This window comes from Eptesicus fuscus, chromosome 25, assembly GCF_027574615.1.
Source record: "Eptesicus fuscus isolate TK198812 chromosome 25, DD_ASM_mEF_20220401, whole genome shotgun sequence".
Lineage (NCBI taxonomy): Eukaryota > Metazoa > Chordata > Mammalia > Chiroptera > Vespertilionidae > Eptesicus > Eptesicus fuscus.
The window spans coordinates 4,463,316-4,482,244 of record NC_072497.1 but is presented as its reverse complement, the minus strand read 5'-3'; the positions used below and the strand labels follow the sequence as shown (position 1 = coordinate 4,482,244).

Below are 18,929 nucleotides of genomic sequence, written 5' to 3'. Positions count from 1 at the left end.
CAAGTGCCTGTCCTATGTGGTTCATACATGTTCTCTCATTGAATCCCACCACAGCAACGCTGTGAGGCAGGGAACATCCTGGCTGTGCCTCCCTGCTCTGCGTCACCCCCTGCCCCCAACCCTCCCAGGCCTGCCCTCTGAATGGCTCACAATGCAGCAGGACTAGGGGTACCTGCCCTGCTCTGGCTGAACCGGACCGGGTGGGCCAGAGCTGCATTCTCCTACAGGTGGCTGGCACCAGGGGCAATGATTGGCCTGGGGCACCTCAGGTCCCCGGGAGCGCCCTCTGCTGGTGGCTCCTGGCCTGGCAAATGTCTGCAGGCGCTGGGCACGGAGCCCAGGTGGCTTTCATTTTTCATGAGCCTGATGAGATGTCTCTCGGAGCCTGGGTGGTATTAATTACAGCCTGTTGTATAACAACCTAAGGTTTCACGGAGGACGGAGCTCTCTGTCTCAGAGGCGTCTGGTCCCCAGGATTCGCCCCCAAAAGGACTGACTTCTCAAAGATTCTGGGCTCGCTCCACCTTCTGCTGGTCAGCATGAGCCTTCATTCCCTCCCTGCCCCACCAGCCCATCCTCAGGACGGCCAATCAGGGAGAACCTGGTGATTCTGGAAACTGCTCCTTAAGAATGGAGAATTCTAGCGCTGGCCGGTTTGGCTCAGTGGATAGAGCATCAGCCCTCAGACTGAAGGGTCCTGGGTTCGATTCAGGTCAAGGGCAGGTATACCTCAGTTGCAGGTTTGCAACCAATCCATGTGTCTCTCTCACATAGATTTTTTTCTCTCAGTCTCTCTCCCTCTCTTCTCCCCTCTCTAAAAATCAATGGGAAAATATCCTCAGATGAGGATTAACAAAACAAACAAACAAACAAAAAAGAATGGAGAATTCTAGAAATCTGATCTAAACGCTACACACAGATTCCTGCGCCAATAAAGAAACGCAGTGGAGTCTACTGTTACAGGATTCTTCCTCAGCCTCACTCACACCAGGAATACCATTATGGATTCATGCATTGAGCTTGGGCGTTTGCAAACCCTTGGGACCCATCCTACTGGGCCTTCGTGGCACCGAGGCAGCTGCAGAGCGCAGGGTTCCGTGTAGGGAGAGGGAGGGGGAGAGGGCAGGGCAGTTTTTCATTGTTAAAGTTCCAAAACTAGCTGAACAATTTCATGTAATCCATGACATAGTGGAAAGGCTTGGATGTTTGCCATGAAAAAAGAAAGCACAACGAACGTACAACTGTGGATGACAAATAAAAAAAGATTTTGAATCTGAAGCCTTGTCTGTAGTTGTTACGAGGGCTGATGCTCGGAGAAGGCTCGGGTTTCATTACTGACGACCAGATGGAGGCGCCAGTGGGGATCTGAGGGGGCGCCTGAGCATCTCAGGAGGTCGACAGTGGGGCTCTGTTATGTGAACTTCCTGTTACATGTTATGGTTTTCCTCTTTTTTTAAACTATATTTTTATTGATTTCAGAGAGGAAGGGAGAGGGAGAGAGAGAGAGAGAGAGAAACATCAATGATGAGAGAGAATCATTGATTGGCTGCCTCCTGCACGCCCCCCACTGGGGACTGAGCCTGCAACTTGGGCATGTGCCCTTGACCGGAATCGATTCCGGGACCCTCCAGTCCGCAGGCTGACGCTCTATCCACTGAGCCAAACCAGCTAGGGCAGGTTTTCCTCTTTCTTGATATAAGTGTATCAAGAACATCCCTCTTAGCCCTAGGCACCAGGAGGTCACAGTGTGATTCCCAGTCAGGGCACATTCCCCGGGTTACATGCACGATCCCCAGTAGGGGGCGTGCAGGAGGCAGCCGATAGGTGATTCTCATCATTGATGTTTCTCTCCCTCTCCCTTCCTCTCTGGAATCAATAAAATATATATATATATATATATATATATATATATATATATATGGCCCTAGTCAGTTTGGCTCAGTGGATAGAGCATAGGCCTGGGAACTGAAGGGTCCCAGGTTCGATTCCGGTCAAGGGCACATGCCTGGGTTGTGGGTTTGATCCCCAGTGGGGGACTTGCAGGAGGCAGCCAATCCATGATTCTCTCTAATTGTGGATGTTTCTCTCTCTCTCTCTCTCTCTCTCTCTCTCTCTCTCTCTCTCTCTTCCTTTCTCTCTGAAATCAAAATATATATATATATATATATATATATATATATATATATATATATATATAAGAGCACCCCTCTTATACCTCCTTTGACAAGTGGACAAGGAAGATGTGAGTCTTTGCAACTCCACCATCATTCCCGTCATTTTGGACCCACAAGGGAAGCAGAGGGGCAGGAGTGGGGCGAGGATAAAGAAAAGCTGCCTAAAGCCAATGTGAGAGGAAATTACCTGCTGGAGGGAGTGGGTGAGAGAGCTACCACCGCTCTCCCCTAATTTATCACCAAGCATTCAGCTCCCTCTCGGACCATACAAGTTCAAGTTCGGTATGGGGACAGCAACTGAGCTGCGCGGAGGCTGAGGCTCCCCCTGCTGGCCGGGGAAGGCAATGCTCTGACATGTGCGTGGGCGCTTCCCTCTCCCTCAGCCAGCCAAGTCTACTAAATACACTCTAGTGGCCCAGTGCACACCCCGGCCTGCACCCTCTCCAATCTGGGACCCCTCGGGGGATGTCCGACTGCTGGTTTAGTGGGATCGGGCCTAAACCAGCAGTTGGACATCTCTCTCGCAATCTGGGACTGCTGGCTCCTAACCACTCTGCCTGCCTGCCTGCCCACCCCCAACTGCCCCCCTGCTGGCCTGCTCTCCCCCCCAACTGCCCTCCCTGCAGGCCTGCTCACCCCCAACTGTCTCTCCCCCCCCCCCCAGGCCTGCTCGTCCCTAACCTAACTGCCTCTGCCTCGGCCCTGCCACCATGGCTTTGTCCGGAAGGACTTCCGGAAGGTCTCCCGGTCTAATTAGCAATTACCCTTTTATTAGTATAGATGCGTCCCTCTCCTTTTCCCCGAGCCTCTTCCAGACTGGCAACTGCATCACAAACTGTCTTTGCCAGAAACGTGAATCTGATCCCATCACTCTGCACCCCTCTTAAAACCTCTGGGGGTTGCCCAGTGCCTAAACAGCATTTCTCCAAGTATATTCCTTCGAACGCTTGTTCTTTAGTTTAAAACGTTTAAGAAAGACTCTGTACTACACTCGTTCTCAACACAAAATGAGAACCCCAACACAAAATGACAAATTAAGGGCTCCAAGGTGTCTTTCAGTCAAGGACCTGTTTCACTCTTTTACTCTGTTAATTCTTTTTTTTTTTTTTTTTTTAATATATGCTTAGGTCATGGTTTTGTTTTTAATATATTGTTATTGATTTCAGAGAGGAAAGGAGAGGGAGAGATAGAAACATCAATAATGATGCCCTGACCGGTGTGGTTCAGTGGATAGAGTGTCGGCCTGCGGACTGAAAGGGTCCCAGGTTCGATTCCGGTCAAGGGCATGGACCTTGGTTTGCGGGCACATCCCCAGTGGGGAGGTGTGCAGGAGGCAGCTGATGGATGTTTCCCTCTCATCGATGTTTCTAACTCTCTATCCCTCTCCCTTCCTCTCTGTAAAAAAATCAATAAAAAATATATATATATTTTAAAAAGAAACATCAATAATGAGAGAGAACCGCTGATCAGCTGCTTCCTGCATGCCCCACACTAGGGATCGAGCCAGCAACCCTGGCATGTGCCCTGACCAGGAATCATAGGTCTATCTATACTCAATCACTGAGCCACGCTGGCCCGGCTACACCATTAATTCTTAACTTCACTTGACATAGAAATCTTTCTTATGCATTCAGTTAACAAAGACACTTTAGGAATCACTGCAGAACGGGGCAGGGATGTGAAGTACACTGAGTGGCCAGATTATTATGATCTCTGAACGCACAATAATCTGGCCACTCAGTGTGTGTGTGTGTGTGTGTGTATATATATATTAGAGGCCTGGTGTATGAATTCGTGCATGGGTGGGGCCTGGCCAACCTGGCCATGGGGAGGGGACATGGGCGGTTGGCCGGCCTGCCTGCTGGTCGAACTCCTGGTTGAGGGGACAATTTCCATATTACCCTTTTATTATATAGGGTACACACTGAGTGGCCAGATTATTATGCGTTCGGAGATCATCATAATCTGGCCACTCAGTGTGGGTGCAGGAGAGGACCCCACAGGACAGGGAGGCAGCCCAGGTCCCCAGATCTCGGAGGCCTGGGGCACAGGCCTCCTCCTGCACTTCCCATACTGACCTTCCCTCTACTGCCGATTCCCCAAGTCACTCTTTTCCCGAGACTGAGTTGGTGCTGGGGTCCAGAAGGAAGTTGGATCCTAATCCCCAGGGCTACCTTTCACTCTGTTTTTGTGTTGGTTTTAAATATATCTTTATTGATTTCAGGGAGGAAGGGAGAGGGAGAGAGAGATAGAAACATCAATGATGAGAGAGAATCATTGACTGGCTGCCTCCTGCACACCCGCTACTGGAGCTCATGCCTGCAACTCAGACGTGTGCCCTTGACCGGAATCGAACCCGCAGTCCGCAGGCTGATGCGCTATCCACTGGGCTAAACCAGCGAGGGCAACTTTGGGTCTATTTAAATGGCTGTGACCGGGAACATTTTCTTGTAGTTTTGTGTTCTGGCATTTTCTCTTCAGTGACCTGATTCAGTGTCTTTTGACCATTTACTTATTGGGATTTTACAGCAGGGGGAAAAAATCATTTATATGAGCTCTTTGGGTCATACAAAAATGGCTTTTAAAATATGTAATGTAGCCCTGGCTGGGTAGTACAGTGGGTTAGAGCATCGTCCTGATACCACAAGGTTGCGAGTTCCATCCCAGGTCAGGCCACATACGAGAATCAACCAATGAGTGCATCAATGAGTGGAACGACAAATTGATGTTTCTCTCTCTCTCTCAGATGAATTAAAAAACAAACAAAAAAAAAAAGCAAAAAGCTGATCAGGAGAGTTTCTGTCCAGAGAACATTTGAGCAGAAACCCAAGGAGGTCATCTGCATTTTCTACTTCTGATTTTCTCACATAGAGGAAATTTCTGGGTGTTTTTTTGTTTTTTTTTTAACCCCAGAAAACTATTTCACTCGTTTTCAAATTTGTCAGCAATTTCACATAATATCCTTTTATTATTTTTAGCTTAGTTCTCTTGTGATTGCCACCACGGACTTCGCCTTAAGTTGGGTTCATTTCTGTTTTATTTCTTTCTTTATTATATTGTACTAGAGGCCCGGTGCATGAAATTCGTGCAAGGGGCTCGGCCCTCTCAGCCCCGGCTTCGTCCGGAAGGTCAATCCAGATGTTCTGCTGTTCAGTCTAATTAGCATATTAGCTCTTTATTATATAGGATGACTTAGTCTCTGTTTTAAATAAAGGAACCAGTTCAAGGACCTTTGACTGTTTTTCTCATTTCTAATTTATTCTTTTCTGTTTTTTTTTTACTCATTCCTTCCTTCTTCATCTTTATTTGGGGTGTTGTTTTTAATATTTCTAAATTATTTTATGAATATTTTAACTTTTTATGGGTTGAATAATAACACCATTATAAAAGCTACAAAACTTTTTGGGTAAAGTTTTCCATGTGTCCTGCTGGTTTTCATAAGTACAATTCTTTGTGTTATTTTCTTTTTAAAAAATGTTTATATTTTTATTCATTTCAGAGGGGAACGGTAGAGGGAGAGAGAAATAACTATGATGAGAGAATCATTGATCGGCTGCCTTTTGCACGCCCCCTACTGGGGATCGAGTCCACAACCTGGATATGTGCCCTTGACCGGAATTGAACCGGGGACCCTTCAGTCCGCAGGCCGACGCTCTATCCACTGAGCCAAACCGGTTAGAGCTGTGTTATTTTCTTAATTAACACCTGGTTCTTGATTTCCTCCTTTACCCAAAAGCTATTTTGGAGAATTTTAAAAATTATTTTTATTTATTGATTTGAGAGAGAGAGGAAGGGGGAAAGAGAGAAACATCAATTTGTTGTTCCACTTATTTATGCATTCATTGTTTCTTTTTTGTTTGTTTTTAATCCTCACCCGAGGATATTTTTCCATTGATTTTTAGGGACAGTGGAAGAGAGAGGGAAAGACGGAGAGAAACATCGATGTGAGAGAAACACATTGATCGGTTGCCTCCTGCAAGGGCCCTGATCAGGGCCGGGGCCAGGGAGGAGCCCGCAACCAAATTACATGCCCTTGACCGCAATCAAACCTGGGACCCTTTGGTCCACAGGCCGACGCTCTATCCACTGAGCCACACCGGCTAGGGCTGCATCCATTGTTTAGATTCTTGTATGTGCCCTGACCAGGCCGAACCTGCAACCTTGGTGTATTGGGAAGATGTTCTAGCCAACTGAGCCACTCGGCCACGGCCTGTTTCGGAGAACGTGGTTTTCACGTGTCAATCTCGAATACAGTGGTTCTCAACCTTTCTCATGCCACGACCCTTTAATACAGTTCCCCATGTTGTGGTGACCCCCAACCATAAAATTATTTTCCTTGCTACTTCATAACTGTAATTTTGCTGCTGTTAATGAATCGTAATGTAAATATCTGTGTTTTCCGATGGTCTTAGGCTCTACAGCAGGCGTCCTCAAACTACGGCCCGCGGGCCACATGCGGGTGTTTTTGCCGTGTTTTTTGTTTTTTTTTAAATACATTTTATTGATTTTTACAGAGAGGAAGGGAGAGAGATAGAGAGTCAGAAACATCGATGAGAGAAAAACATCAACCAGCTGCCTCCCGCACGCCCCCCACTGGGGATGTGCCCACAACCAAGGTACATGCCCTTGACCAGAATCGAACCCGGGACCCTTCAGTCCGCAGGCCGATGCTCTATCTACTGAGCCAAACCGGCTAGGGCTGTGTTATTTTTTTACTTCAAAATAAGATATGTGCCGTGTGCATAGGAATTTGTTCATAGGTTTTTTTTAAACTATAGTCCGGCCCTCCCACGGTCTGAGGGACAGGGAACTGGCCCCCTGTTTAAAAAGTTTGAGGACCCCTGCTCTACAGCAGCAGTTCTCAACAGGTTAAGAACCGCTAGCAGGTTCGCCTAAGGACCATCGGAAAACACAGATATTTACATTACAATGCATAACAGTAGCAACATTACAGTTTCCTATGAAGTAGCAACGGAAATAATGTTATGGTTGGGGATCACCACAACATGAGGACCTGTATTAAAGGGTCGCGGCATTAGGAAGGTTGAGAACCGCTGCTCTCATATGAATTTCTCATTTTAGCATATCGTGGACGAAGAATGTGGCCCCTATGACATCTGCAAGCGCAGTGGGGCTTTCTGTTCGGCGGAAAATATGACCCGTTTTTTAAGACGATTTTGCGGATCCTGGAAAGTAGGCTGAGTAACTCACAGCCCAAGCAGCAGTCACTGTGCCCCCAGGAGCTGGGGGACAGGACAAACGTGAACAGGAAGGACGCCTCAAAGAGGAAGTGATTTGGAGAGAGGGACAAAGAACTGGCTTCTGTCAGCACCCCCTCAAGGCCGGGCACCTCCCTACGCGCTGGGCCTGTGTTAGCTCACTCGGCGGTCAGAGAGGGTTCTTCAGAGCAGGAAACCAAGGCTCCGAGGGGTTAGGGAGCTTCCCACACCCTGTCCCCTCTGAAAAGCCCTGGCTCCCTTGCTTTGCTGAGCAGGTTCCCACTTTTCTTTCGAGACCCGTTTAAAAAATACATATTTTTAAAATTGATTTCAGCCGAAACCGGTTTGGCTCAGTGGAGAGAGCGTCAGCCTGCGGACTGAAAGGTCCCAGGTTCGATTCCGGTCAAGGGCATGTATCTTGGTTGTGGGCACATCCCCAGTAGTGGGTGTGCAAGAGGCAGCTGATAGATGTTTCTCTCTCATCAATGTTTCTAACTCTCTATCTTTCTCTCTTCCTCTCTGTAAAAACAGCTGATCGATGTTTCTAACTCTCTATCCCTCTCTCTTCCTCTCTGTAAAAAATCAATAAAATATATTTTTTAAAAAAAAATTGATTTCAGAGAGGAAGGGAGAGGGAGAGAGAGAGAGAAACATCCATGATGAGAGAGAGAATCATGGATCCACTGCCTCCTGCACGCCCCCCACTGGGGATGGAGCCCGCAACCCAGGCATGTGCCCTGACCAGGAGTCAACCTGTGACCTCCTGGTTCATAGGTCAACGCTCAACCACTGAGCTACGCCAGTAGAGCTCAAGACCCATTTTATTTTATTTTTTTAAAATATATTTTATTGATTTTTTTACAGTGAGGAAGAGAGAGGGATAGAGAGTTAGAAACATTGATGAGAGAGAAACATCCATCAGCTGCCTCCTGCACACCTCCTACTGGGGATGCGCCCGCAACCAAGGTACATGCCCTTGACCGGAATCGAACCTGGGACCTTTCAGTCTGAAGGCCGACGCTCTATCCACTGAGCCAAACTGGTTTCGGCTTATTTTTATTTTTATTATTTTGATTTTTGTTAATCTTCACCCGAGGATATTTTTCCATTGACTTTTAGGGAGAGTGGAAGAGAGAGGGAAAGACAGGGAGAAATACCGATGTGATTGCCTCCTGCACGCGCCCAGACCAGGGCCTGGGCTGGGGAGGAGCCTGCAACGGAGGTACATGTCCTTGATCGGAATCGAACCCGGGACCCTTCAGTCCGCGGGCGATGCTCTATTCACTGGGCCAAACCAGCCAGGGCAGCAATGCATTATCTCATTTTATCTCCTCAACAACACAGAGGCCAGTGGTCAGCAAACTCATTAGGCAACAGAGCCAAATACCAACAGTACAACGATTGAAATTTCTTTGGAGAGCCACATTTTTTTAACTTAAACTTCTTCTAACGCCACTTCTTCAACATAGACTCACCCAGGCCGTGGTATTGTGTGGAAGAGCCACACTCAAGGGGCCAAAGAGCCGCCTGTGGCTCGCGAGCCGCAGTTTGCCGACCACGGCCCTAGGCCAACAAGCATGTCAAACTCGCGGCCGGCCCGCCAACGGCGAGTTTGACATGCTTGCTCTAGGGAGTGAAGCGCTGAGACTGAGTGTGGCCAAGGTCACACGGCTGGTGAGTCGACACCGTCAAGAGCTCCTTAGACTCCAGTCATTGCCACATTCAAACTTGAACCCAGGTCCCTCCTGTGGTACAGATACACACAGACACACACCTACCTCACTCCTCTGACCTTGCTCATCATCATGGCTTCGGCAATGGTGTCCTTTTCCCCCAGGCAGCGTGCTTAATTAATGCCTTAAAGGAAATTTATGAGAGTGATTCCTAAGGTTACATGCTGATTCATTCATCTGTTTTTACGAACAATACACATTTACTGACCTCCCCCCCCAAACTTCCTCCCCGCTATTGGGCTGGCCCTGCACACAGCAACCTAGGTGCAGGCTGGGAGGACTCCCGTAGGAGACCTTCAGGGCGGCCCTGCCCACAGTCCACTCCGGGCACCCAGGCCTGCCTCCTCCTCCCCTCCCCTCCCAGTTCTCACCCCACAACGCTTTATCTCCCTTCACAAAAAGCCCCATTCTCTTTTTGCACAATACACTTTCACAATAGTCTATTCACCCCAGAGCCCAAATCGTCAGCAACCAGAAAACTGGTTCCTCTTTCCTCCTAGGTCTTCAAGCATCTCCAGGGCAGGAGCAATAACTGCATTCTGCCACATAACTTCCGGTTTGCTCGGCTGTTTGGGACTGTAAGCACCTTGAAGGCCTGGCTTGGATCTTTTTTTTTTTTCCTCCAGGGTGATGATAGTTTCTTTTCTTTTCTTTTATTTGTATTGATTTCAGAGGGGGAAGGAAGAGGGAGAGAGAGATAGAAACATCAATGATGAGAAAGAATCATTGATTGGCTGCTTCCTGCACGCTCCCCACTGGGGATCGATACTGCAACCCAGGCATGTGCCCTTGACCAGAATCGAACCGGGGACCCTTCAGTCTGCAGGCCGACGCTCTATCCACTGAGCCAAACTGGCTAGGGCTAGTATATAATTAAAAAAAATATGTTTTATTGATTTTTTACAGAGAGGAAGGGAGAGGGATAGTTAGAAACATCAATGAGAGAGAAACATCGATCAGCTGCCTCCTGCACACCCCCTACTGGGGATGTGCCCGCAACCAAGGTACATGCCCTTGACCGGAATCGAACCTGGGACCCTTTCAGTCCGCAGGCCGACGCTCTATCCACTGAGCCAAACCGGTCAGGGCTAGTATATGATTTTTAAGCAATAACATATAGTTAGAGAACAGGACCTAGGCTTCTCAGTCACTCCACAGTCAAAAAGATCCAGGTCAGCCTTAGCCAGTTTGGCTCAGTGGTTAGAGCGTCGGCCAGCGGACTGAAGGGCCCCAGGTTTGATTCCAGTCAGGGGGACATGGCCCGGTTGAGGGATCCATCCCCAGTGAGGGGCGTGCAGGAGGCAGCCGACCCATGACCCTCTCTCATCATTGATGTTTCTATCTCTCTGTCTCCCTTCTTCTCTGAAATCAATAAAAATAGATTTTAAAAGAAAAGAAAAAGTTAGGAATCATCCAGGATTTAGGGAGGAACCCAAAGAAAAGCAAAAATCTGTGTGTGGTCGACATGTGACATTTGCCAGTTATTTTTCCAGGAGTAATGACAGGGTGCGTCAAATCGCCTGTGACCACGGGTGTATATTTGCATTGCTTTATTCCCGGTAACTTAATCAGCCTTATTTGCATAAATATAAGACTAAAAATATGCCAAAAGAAACCTAGGCCATCGACCATCAACAGGAAACTGCCAGCTTCACCAGTTCAAAACCAATAAATACGTAAGAGCCACAGTGATGACCCTTATGGCTGTGGAAGAGCTCATTGGTAAAAAGCCTGGAATACAATTTCATATTAGCGATCCAGAAAAGCTTAAAAGGCCTGGCCAGCAAGGCTCAGTGGTTGAGCATCGACCTATGAACCAGGAGGTCAAGGTTCGATTCCCGGTCAGGGTACACGCCCAGGTGGCAAGCTTGATGCAGCCGATCGAAGATTCTCTCTCATCATTGATGTTTCTCGCTCTCTCTCCCTCTCCCTTCCTCTCTGAAATCAATAAAACAAAATAAAGCCATGTCTTTGCTTATTTTATTAAAAAAAAAAAAAGCTTAAAAGTGTATACCCTTTAGTTCTGCAACTTCAGTTCTAGAAACCTATTTGAAAGAATCAATAATGTGGACAAAGATGTGTGTGAAAGGTGTTTATCAAAGACACACCAGTGCCTCTATGCTGGCAAAAATTACAAATTAAAAAAAAAAGGAAAAGGAAGGAAAGAAGAAAAAAACCCTAAGTATTCATAATGAGGAAATGGTTAAGGAAGTAGTGGTGTGCATATTTGATGTAATACTATAGAGCTATTTAAAAAAACACCATGTTTATGAAGAATATTTAATGTATTGGGAAATGTTTGTAATACACTGAGATACAAAATCGCATATGCATCAGAATTACATTTTTTAGTTCTCTTTTAATCCTCACCCGAGGATATGTTTTTATTTTTATTTTTTAAAAATGTTTTTACTGATATTTTTAGAGAGAGAGGAAGGGAGAAGAGAGAGATAAACATTGATTGGGCCGAAACCGGTTTGGCTCAGTGGATAGAGCGTCGGTCTGCGGACTGAAGGGTCCCGGGTTCGATTCCGGTCAAGGGCATGTACATTGGTTGCGGGCACATCCCCGGTGGGGGGTGTGCAGGAGGCAGCTGGTCGATGTTTCTCTCTCATCGATGTTTCTAGCTCTCTCTCCCTCTCCCTTCCTCTCTGTAAAAAAAAAAATCAATAAAATATATTTTTTTAAAAAATTAAAAAAAAAAAAACAAACATTGATTGGTTGCCTCCTGCAGGCATCCTGACTGGGGGTTGAACCCGTAACCTGGGCATGTGCCCTGACCGGGAACCAAACTGGTGACCTTTTGGCGCACAGGACGCATGCTCAACCCACTGAACCACACAGGCCAGGGCAGAATATATTTTTATTGACTGATTGGGGGAGAGAGAGAGAAAGAGAGAGAGAAAGAGAGAGGTTGTATGGCTTCTTCCCGCAACCCCCTATGGCAGTGGTCGGCAAACTCATTAGTCCACAGAGCCACATATCAACAGGACAACGATTGAAATTTCTTTGGAGAGCCACGTTTTTTAAACTTAAACTTCTTCTAACGCCACTTCTTCAAAGTAGACGCGCCCAGGCCGTGGTATTTTGTGGAAGAGCCACACTCAAGGGGCCAAAGAGCCGCATGTGGCTCGCGAGCCGCAGTTTGCCGACCACGGCCCTGTGGGGATCGAGCCCATTGTGGGTGGGAATCAAACCTATGGCTTTTTTTTTTTTTTTAATATATTTTATTGATTTTTTACAGAGAGGAAGAGAGAGGGATAGAGAGTTAGAAACATCGATGAGAGAGAAACATCGATCAGCTGCCTCTTGCACACCCCCCACTGGGGATGTGCCCGCAACCAAGGCACATGCCCTTGACCGGAATCGAACCTGGGACCCTTCAGTCCGCAGGCCAATGCTCTATCCACTAAGCCAAACCGGTTTCGGCGAAACCTACGGCTTTTGGGTGCATGGGACGATCCTCAACAGGGCCACATGGGTGGTCAGGGCTGTTTCTGCACAAGTATGTATATGTTTGTATATTTATCCTGAAAAATACATATAAAATAAACAGAAATAAAAATCACCTGTAATTAAAAAAAAACAAACACAGAAATAACTTTTAACTTGTTTGTATTAGAAGGAAATACAAACAAGTTAAAAGTTACTTCTGTTTTTTTTTTAATTACAGGTGATTTTTATTTTCTTCCTTAGCATATTTGCCAAATTTCTATAATGAGGATATTATCTTTTTATTTATTTATTTTTAAAATACATTTTATTGATTTTTTTACAGAGAGGAAGGGAGAGGGATAGAGAGTTAGAAACATTGATGAGAGAGAAACATCCATCAGCTGCCTCCTGCACACCCCTCACTGGGGACGTGCCCGCAACCAAGGTACATGCCCTTGACCGGAATCGAACCTGGGACCCTTCAGTCCGCAGGCCGACGCTCTATCCACTGAGCCAAACCGGTCAGGGCAGTATATTATCTTTTTAATCTATTTTTATTATAATGTGGCCTGGCTGGTGTGGCTGTGGTTGAGCGTCAACATATGAATCAGGTGGTCGGGGTTCAATTCCTGGTCAGGGCCCATGTCTGGGCTGTGGGCTCGATCCCCAGTAGGGGGCGTGCAGGAGGCAGCCCATCCATGATTCTCCCTCATCATTGATGTTTCTACCTCTCTCTCCCTCTCCTTTCCTCTCTGAAATAAATAAAAAGATATATTTTTTAAAAACTTAATTAATAGCCCTAACCGGTTTGGCTCAGTGGATGGAGCGCCGGCCTGCGGACTGAAGGGTCCCAGGTTCGATTCCGGTCAAGGGCATGTACCTTGGTTGCGGGCACATACCCAGTAGGGGGTGTGCAAGAGGCAGCTGATCGATGTTTCTCTCTCATCGATGTTTCTAACTCTCTATCCCTCTCCTTTCCTCTCTGTAAAAAAAATCAATAAAAATATATATTTTTTAAAAACTTAATTAATAAAAAAATAAGGATTATGTGACTGTTTCTAGAGGGGGAAAGCTATCTGTGAAATACCTGCTTTCGGCAGCCCCTCTTAGTTCCACCCTGGGGTCCTGCCCTTTCCATTGGCCGATTCCAGTTGGGAGATTTAGTACGAAACATCGAACACGAAATATTGCAGGAGCCACTGATGCTTCTTAAAACGTCTGTCTGGTCTGTCAATGAGAGAAACAGATCTTAATAATCACCTGCTAATCTCCCAGCGGTTACTCAGGGTCATCAATTGAGACGCTGAAGAGCTGTGTCTCATCCCTAGTCTCAGCTCTCAAGACTCCCCAGATTTTCAGAGATGGATATGAACATTCTGGAAAGTCTGCAGCATGAATGCATCACCCGGGGAAATCCTGAGGATTAATAAACCTTATAATAGCAAACCTTCCTTCCCATTTCAGCTCTGGGGGCGGGGGGAGGGCGAGGGGAGGGCGAGGGGCACAACGTCGGGGCTTCTGAGATGCCCAGGGAGACCTCCATTTCTTTCTCTCTAGTATGAATCCGGGGGCTTCCTTCCTGGGTTCGAGCTGGCCTGGGGATGTGGCTAAATCTTGGTGGTGCCTGACCGTGACTTTAGGCCGAACGTGTGCACCAGGGTCAAAGTGTATGCAATACACACCTCATACATTACATATCACATTACCTGCCTTTATTCCTCTGAATCCCAGGACCTTAGTGGACATTGGAGAAGTTAAAAAGGTGTCAGAGAAGGAAGTGGGTCACCTGCCCAGACAGGTTGTCGCAGGGCGGCCATCTGTAAGAGAAAAAGAAAATGGGGCCCTCGCTGGTGTGGCTCAGTGGATAGCGCGTCGGCCTGCGGACTCAAGGGTCCCAGGTTCGATTTCCAGTCAGGGCACATGCCCGGGTTGCAGGCTTGATCCCCAGTAGGGGGCGTGCAGGAGGCAGCCGATCGATGATTCTCTCTCATCATTGATGTTTCTCTCTCTCTCTCTCCCCCCTCCCTTCCTCTCTGAAATCAATTAAAAAAAATAAAAAAGATAATGGGGAGGGAGAGAGGACCATCAGTCTAAAGGAAAGAGAAAACAGATGCTGAAGGAACTCCCACCTGGAAACTGGCCGTGAATTCTGGCTTGGTGACACCATAGGTGTGGCCTTGGGAAGTTCTTTTGAGTTTTCTGTGCCTCAGTCTCCTCATCTGTAAAATGATGATTAGAAAATGACATCTACCTGTCACAAAGGTGACTGTATGTTTACCACAGTGGGTCCATAAAAGTGAAAAACTGGAAAACACCCCACAAGTACAACAATTTATTTAGACAAGTTACGACATGTGTGTGCCATGGAATAATATCACCTGTTAAGAATGATAATGTGGCTCTGGCCGGTTTGGCTCAGTGGATAGAGCGTCGGCCTGCAGACTGAAGGGTCCCCAGGTTCGATTCTGGCCAAGGGCACATGCCCGGGTTGCGGGCTCGATCCCCAGTGGGGGGCGTGCCGGAGGCAGCCGATCGATGATTCTCTCTCATCACTGATGTTTCTATCTCACTCTCCCTCTCCCTTCCTCTCTGAAATCAATAAAAGAAATATATATATATATTAAAAAGAATGATAATGTGGATGTTTACAGAGAGGGAAAGATATCTGTGACTTATCACTGGGCGAAAGTGGTTGCAATTCAATGGGTGTAGGGTTATGTCATTTTTGTTAATTTTGTAAAAATAACATATTTAGCCCTAACTGGTTTGGCTCAGTGGATAGAGCATCAGTCTGTGGACTTAAGGGTCCCAGGTTCGATTCCGGTCAAGGGCATGTACCTTGGTTGCGGGCACATACCCAGTAGGGAGTGTGCAGGAGGCAGCTGATCGATGTTTCTCTCTCCTCGATGTTTCTAACTCTCTATCCCTGTCCCTTCCTCTCTGTAAAAAATCAATAAAATATATTTAAAAAAAATAACATATTTACATGTATAGTCACACATTTGTTGAACAATTTAACATTTTTCTAACATCTATTTTATTGATTTCAGAGAGGAAGGGAGAGGGAGAGAGAGGTAGAAACATCAATGATGAGAATCATGGATCAGCTGCCTCCTGCACGCCCCACCCTGGGGATCCGAGCTTGCAACCCGGGCATGTGCCCTGAACCGGGAATCGAACCGTGACCTCCTGGGCCACGGGTCGACGCTCAACCACTGAGCCACGTCGGCCGGGCAACAATATTTACTTTGTATAGTTTTATTGTTATGTGCCTTTCCGCGTAAATACGCGGACATAAAATGTCCAAGGATGTATATACCAAACCACAATGTCTCCACGGGGGCTTCCTTTTCAGTTTTGCTTAGCTGATTTTCAGACTATTTCACCATGAACTTGTGTCCTAAAGAAATAATAGAAGCGTAAAATGTGTACAGTGCAGAAATTGGAACACTGGTGCGCCCGGATCCCGGGGGGGGGGGGGGGGGGGGTGCATTCGGCTGGTGCCAAGTTCATCTGCATGTGGCTTAGAGAATGAGGGACCCAAGCAAAGAACTAAGATTTTTAAAAGCAGGCAGCAAAGGAGTCTATAATCCTTTCTGCCCCACCCTCCTCCACAGGGTGAATGTCTCTTGTCTACTTCTCTCTCCACTGAGCAAACTCAGCTGGGTACCTGCTCCGAGGGCCCCCTCCCTTCGGCAGGCTAACCTCCCCTGACGAGGCCTGGCCTGGGTAGCCAGTCTCCGCATGCCTGAGAGAACGCCTTGGCCACCTTGATGAGACGCAGGTGTCCCCAATCCAGGCCACCTGTTGGGACACGGGGCGTCTTTCAATGAATGTTCCTCCCACAGCTAGCTCGTCGAGTTTCTGGCGTGGTGAGTCATTTGGAACAGAATCTCATCTAAGGGCGCCTCCCCGATTTATGAAACGAATGAACAGCCTTAGCCGGTTTGGCTCCGTGGATAGACTGTCACAGGCCTGGGGACCCAAAGGGTCCTGAGTCCGATTCTGGTCACGGGCGCGTACCTCGGTTGTAGGTTCCTCCCCGGCCGGGGCCTGTGCAGGAGGCAAACCGTCGATGTGTTGCTCTCACATCGATGTTTCTCTCTCGTCTCTTCCACTCTCCCTGAAAATCAATGGGAAAACGGGAGGCACATTCGTTGAAAGACGCCCCCGTGTCCCAACAGGTGTCCTGGGATTGGGGACACCTGCCTCTCATCCAGGTGGCCAAGGCGTTCTCTCAGGAGCAAGATGGGCATGAGGATTCAGGTGAGGATTAACAAAACAAATCAGCAATCAAGCAAATCTGCAAACAGACACGCTCATGGATAGAAGCTACCGTGTACCATGCTCTGCCCGGGCTCATGTAGGCCTCGTTTTAACCCCAGGAGACAGGTGTTCTCACCCCCATTTTACAGATGGGAAGACAGAGAAGTCAACGTGCCCAGAGATTCGCGGCAAGTCAGCCTGGGCCCTTAAAACAGAAGATGCTATCTCTGCGCAGCCCCCAGATCTTCCTACCCCCAATTTACAAGTGGGGAAACTGAGTCCAAGTTCTTTCCCCGAGGCTGTTACTCACCCACGTTCATGAAGTTAGCAAGTGGGAGAGGCTAAAATCCGACAAATCTCCCTGATACCCGCTGCCCTCCTCCCCTCCGCCCCGTCACACTCCATGCTCTCGCCTCCCCCACGTGTGCCCTGACACTGCACTCGTTCCCCACGCCCCCGCGTGCACTCCCCCCGGGGCGGCACATACTTGTGGCAGTTCCAAGAATCTGTAAGAATGTGCTCTCTTGCCCCTGGGGGCTTTGGACAGGCTGTGCCTGCCTTCCCATGCATTTGCCTGGCACAGGCCTACGCATCTAGATGCCGCCTCTTCCGGGAAGCCCTCCCTGACCACCTTCGTCGAGAGTCCCCTCTTCGGTGCTTCCTCGTTCTTTGCATGCAGCACCTGGCACTGTGGTTGCTGCTGTCTTCCTGCTCATTTCCCTGCGGGTCTGCAAGGCCTCAATGAGGAGGACCTTAGCACCCAGCTCCGTAGCAGGCACCCAGTGGGTACTCGGTAAGCATTTGTTAAACGAATGCTTGACACCATCCCAGCTGTGCTTTGCTTTGTTTGAAGGATACAACTGGGGTGCACCAATCTGGAGGAAAGAAAATGACAGAAATGTGTCATCCTATTCAGGGGGCATAGTGGCCGAAGGCTCTGGGGTCTTCGGGGGCTCCGTGTGCTGGTTTTAAAACGATGGTGTCCTCCTCGCCCGAGCCAAGTCTCCGGCTACTGTTTTCTCACTCCCAGTCAGAAACAAATCATGTTCTGAGTGACTGCAGTCATTGCTCACATCACCAGGAGCTGCTGGTTCAGGGTGGGGTGAGGGGCATTGGCCTTGGGGCTCCAGTCTCTGAAGGCCCAGGCCTCCTGGCTGGGGGTGGGGGGGTGGGGGGGAGGGGTGCCGAGTAGCAGGTCGGTCCGGGGAGGCTGCAGTCACTTGGGGGAAGAGACAATGGGGCTCATCTGCTCCTGGCTGGGAGAAGGGACCCTCCACTGAAAAGCCGGGGAAAGCTGGGAAGTGTGGGAGGAATTGATGAGAAGGGGTGGAGCCAAGGAGATGCAGCCGGGAGGAAGGAAGAGAAGGGGAAGGAAGAGAGGCGGCAAGGCGCCGGCTTTCCTTCTCCTCCCTGACCTGGTCTGGAGCGCCAAGCCTCCTCAGGCATTGTTTCCTGCGGAAACTCCGGGGGGAGGGGGGGGGCCGGCCCAAGGAGACCTCACGTTTGCCCCGCAGCCCCTGGCAGCAGCCCCGGCCCCAAGTCCCAGGCATCCAGCAGGTGCTCAATACTTACTTGGGGAAATGAGAACCGTGGCCAACTTTACTCTGGGAACTTTTCCCCCCGTCCTCTCCCCACTTCGCCAGAGAAGCCGAGGGCAGAGCAGGTCTTGGGAGCACGCCCGGGCGCCCCATGAATAATTGACCCTCCGTGGCGGCTCGGCCCGGGGACAGCGTCGGAGTGGAGACGCGGCCCCGAGTGGCCGGCTGCCAAGGAGGTTGGAGGCCCAGGGTCCGGCCTGCCCCGGAGCCGGCGGGGAAGCCAGGCCGTGCCAAGCCCCCCGCGGGGAGGCGCCAGGGCCTGACCCTGCGCGGCCAATGGCCACGCCTCGACGCCCCCAGCAGTGTCAGCGGGGCCAGGCCGGGCCCTGGGATTGGAGGGCCCACGGGGGGGGGGGCCGACCCCCGCTCCTCCAGCCCCTGCCCCGCGCGCGCGCGCGCTCGCAGCCCGCGCGCCGCGCCCTCGAGCCTGGCTGTCCAGGGCGCCGCAAACAGCTGTTTGCAGGCTCCCAGGCAGTTCCGAGCGGCGCAGGGACGCCAGTTCCG

At 49.0% G+C, this 18,929-nt stretch overlaps 1 long non-coding RNA gene across 1 annotated transcript; it reads right to left on the bottom strand.

Moving 5' to 3' along the window:
* Nucleotides 1-9,177: 9,177 nt before the first annotated feature.
* LOC129148357 (uncharacterized) lies at nt 9,178-18,529 on the bottom strand. Its single transcript, XR_008555425.1, has 5 exons — nt 18,400-18,529; nt 14,691-14,780; nt 14,268-14,378; nt 13,649-13,788; nt 9,178-9,250 (listed from the first exon to the last, which is right to left on the bottom strand). It is a non-coding gene; the product is annotated as an uncharacterized LOC129148357 (long non-coding RNA).
* Between the last annotated feature and the right edge of the window lie 400 nt (nt 18,530-18,929).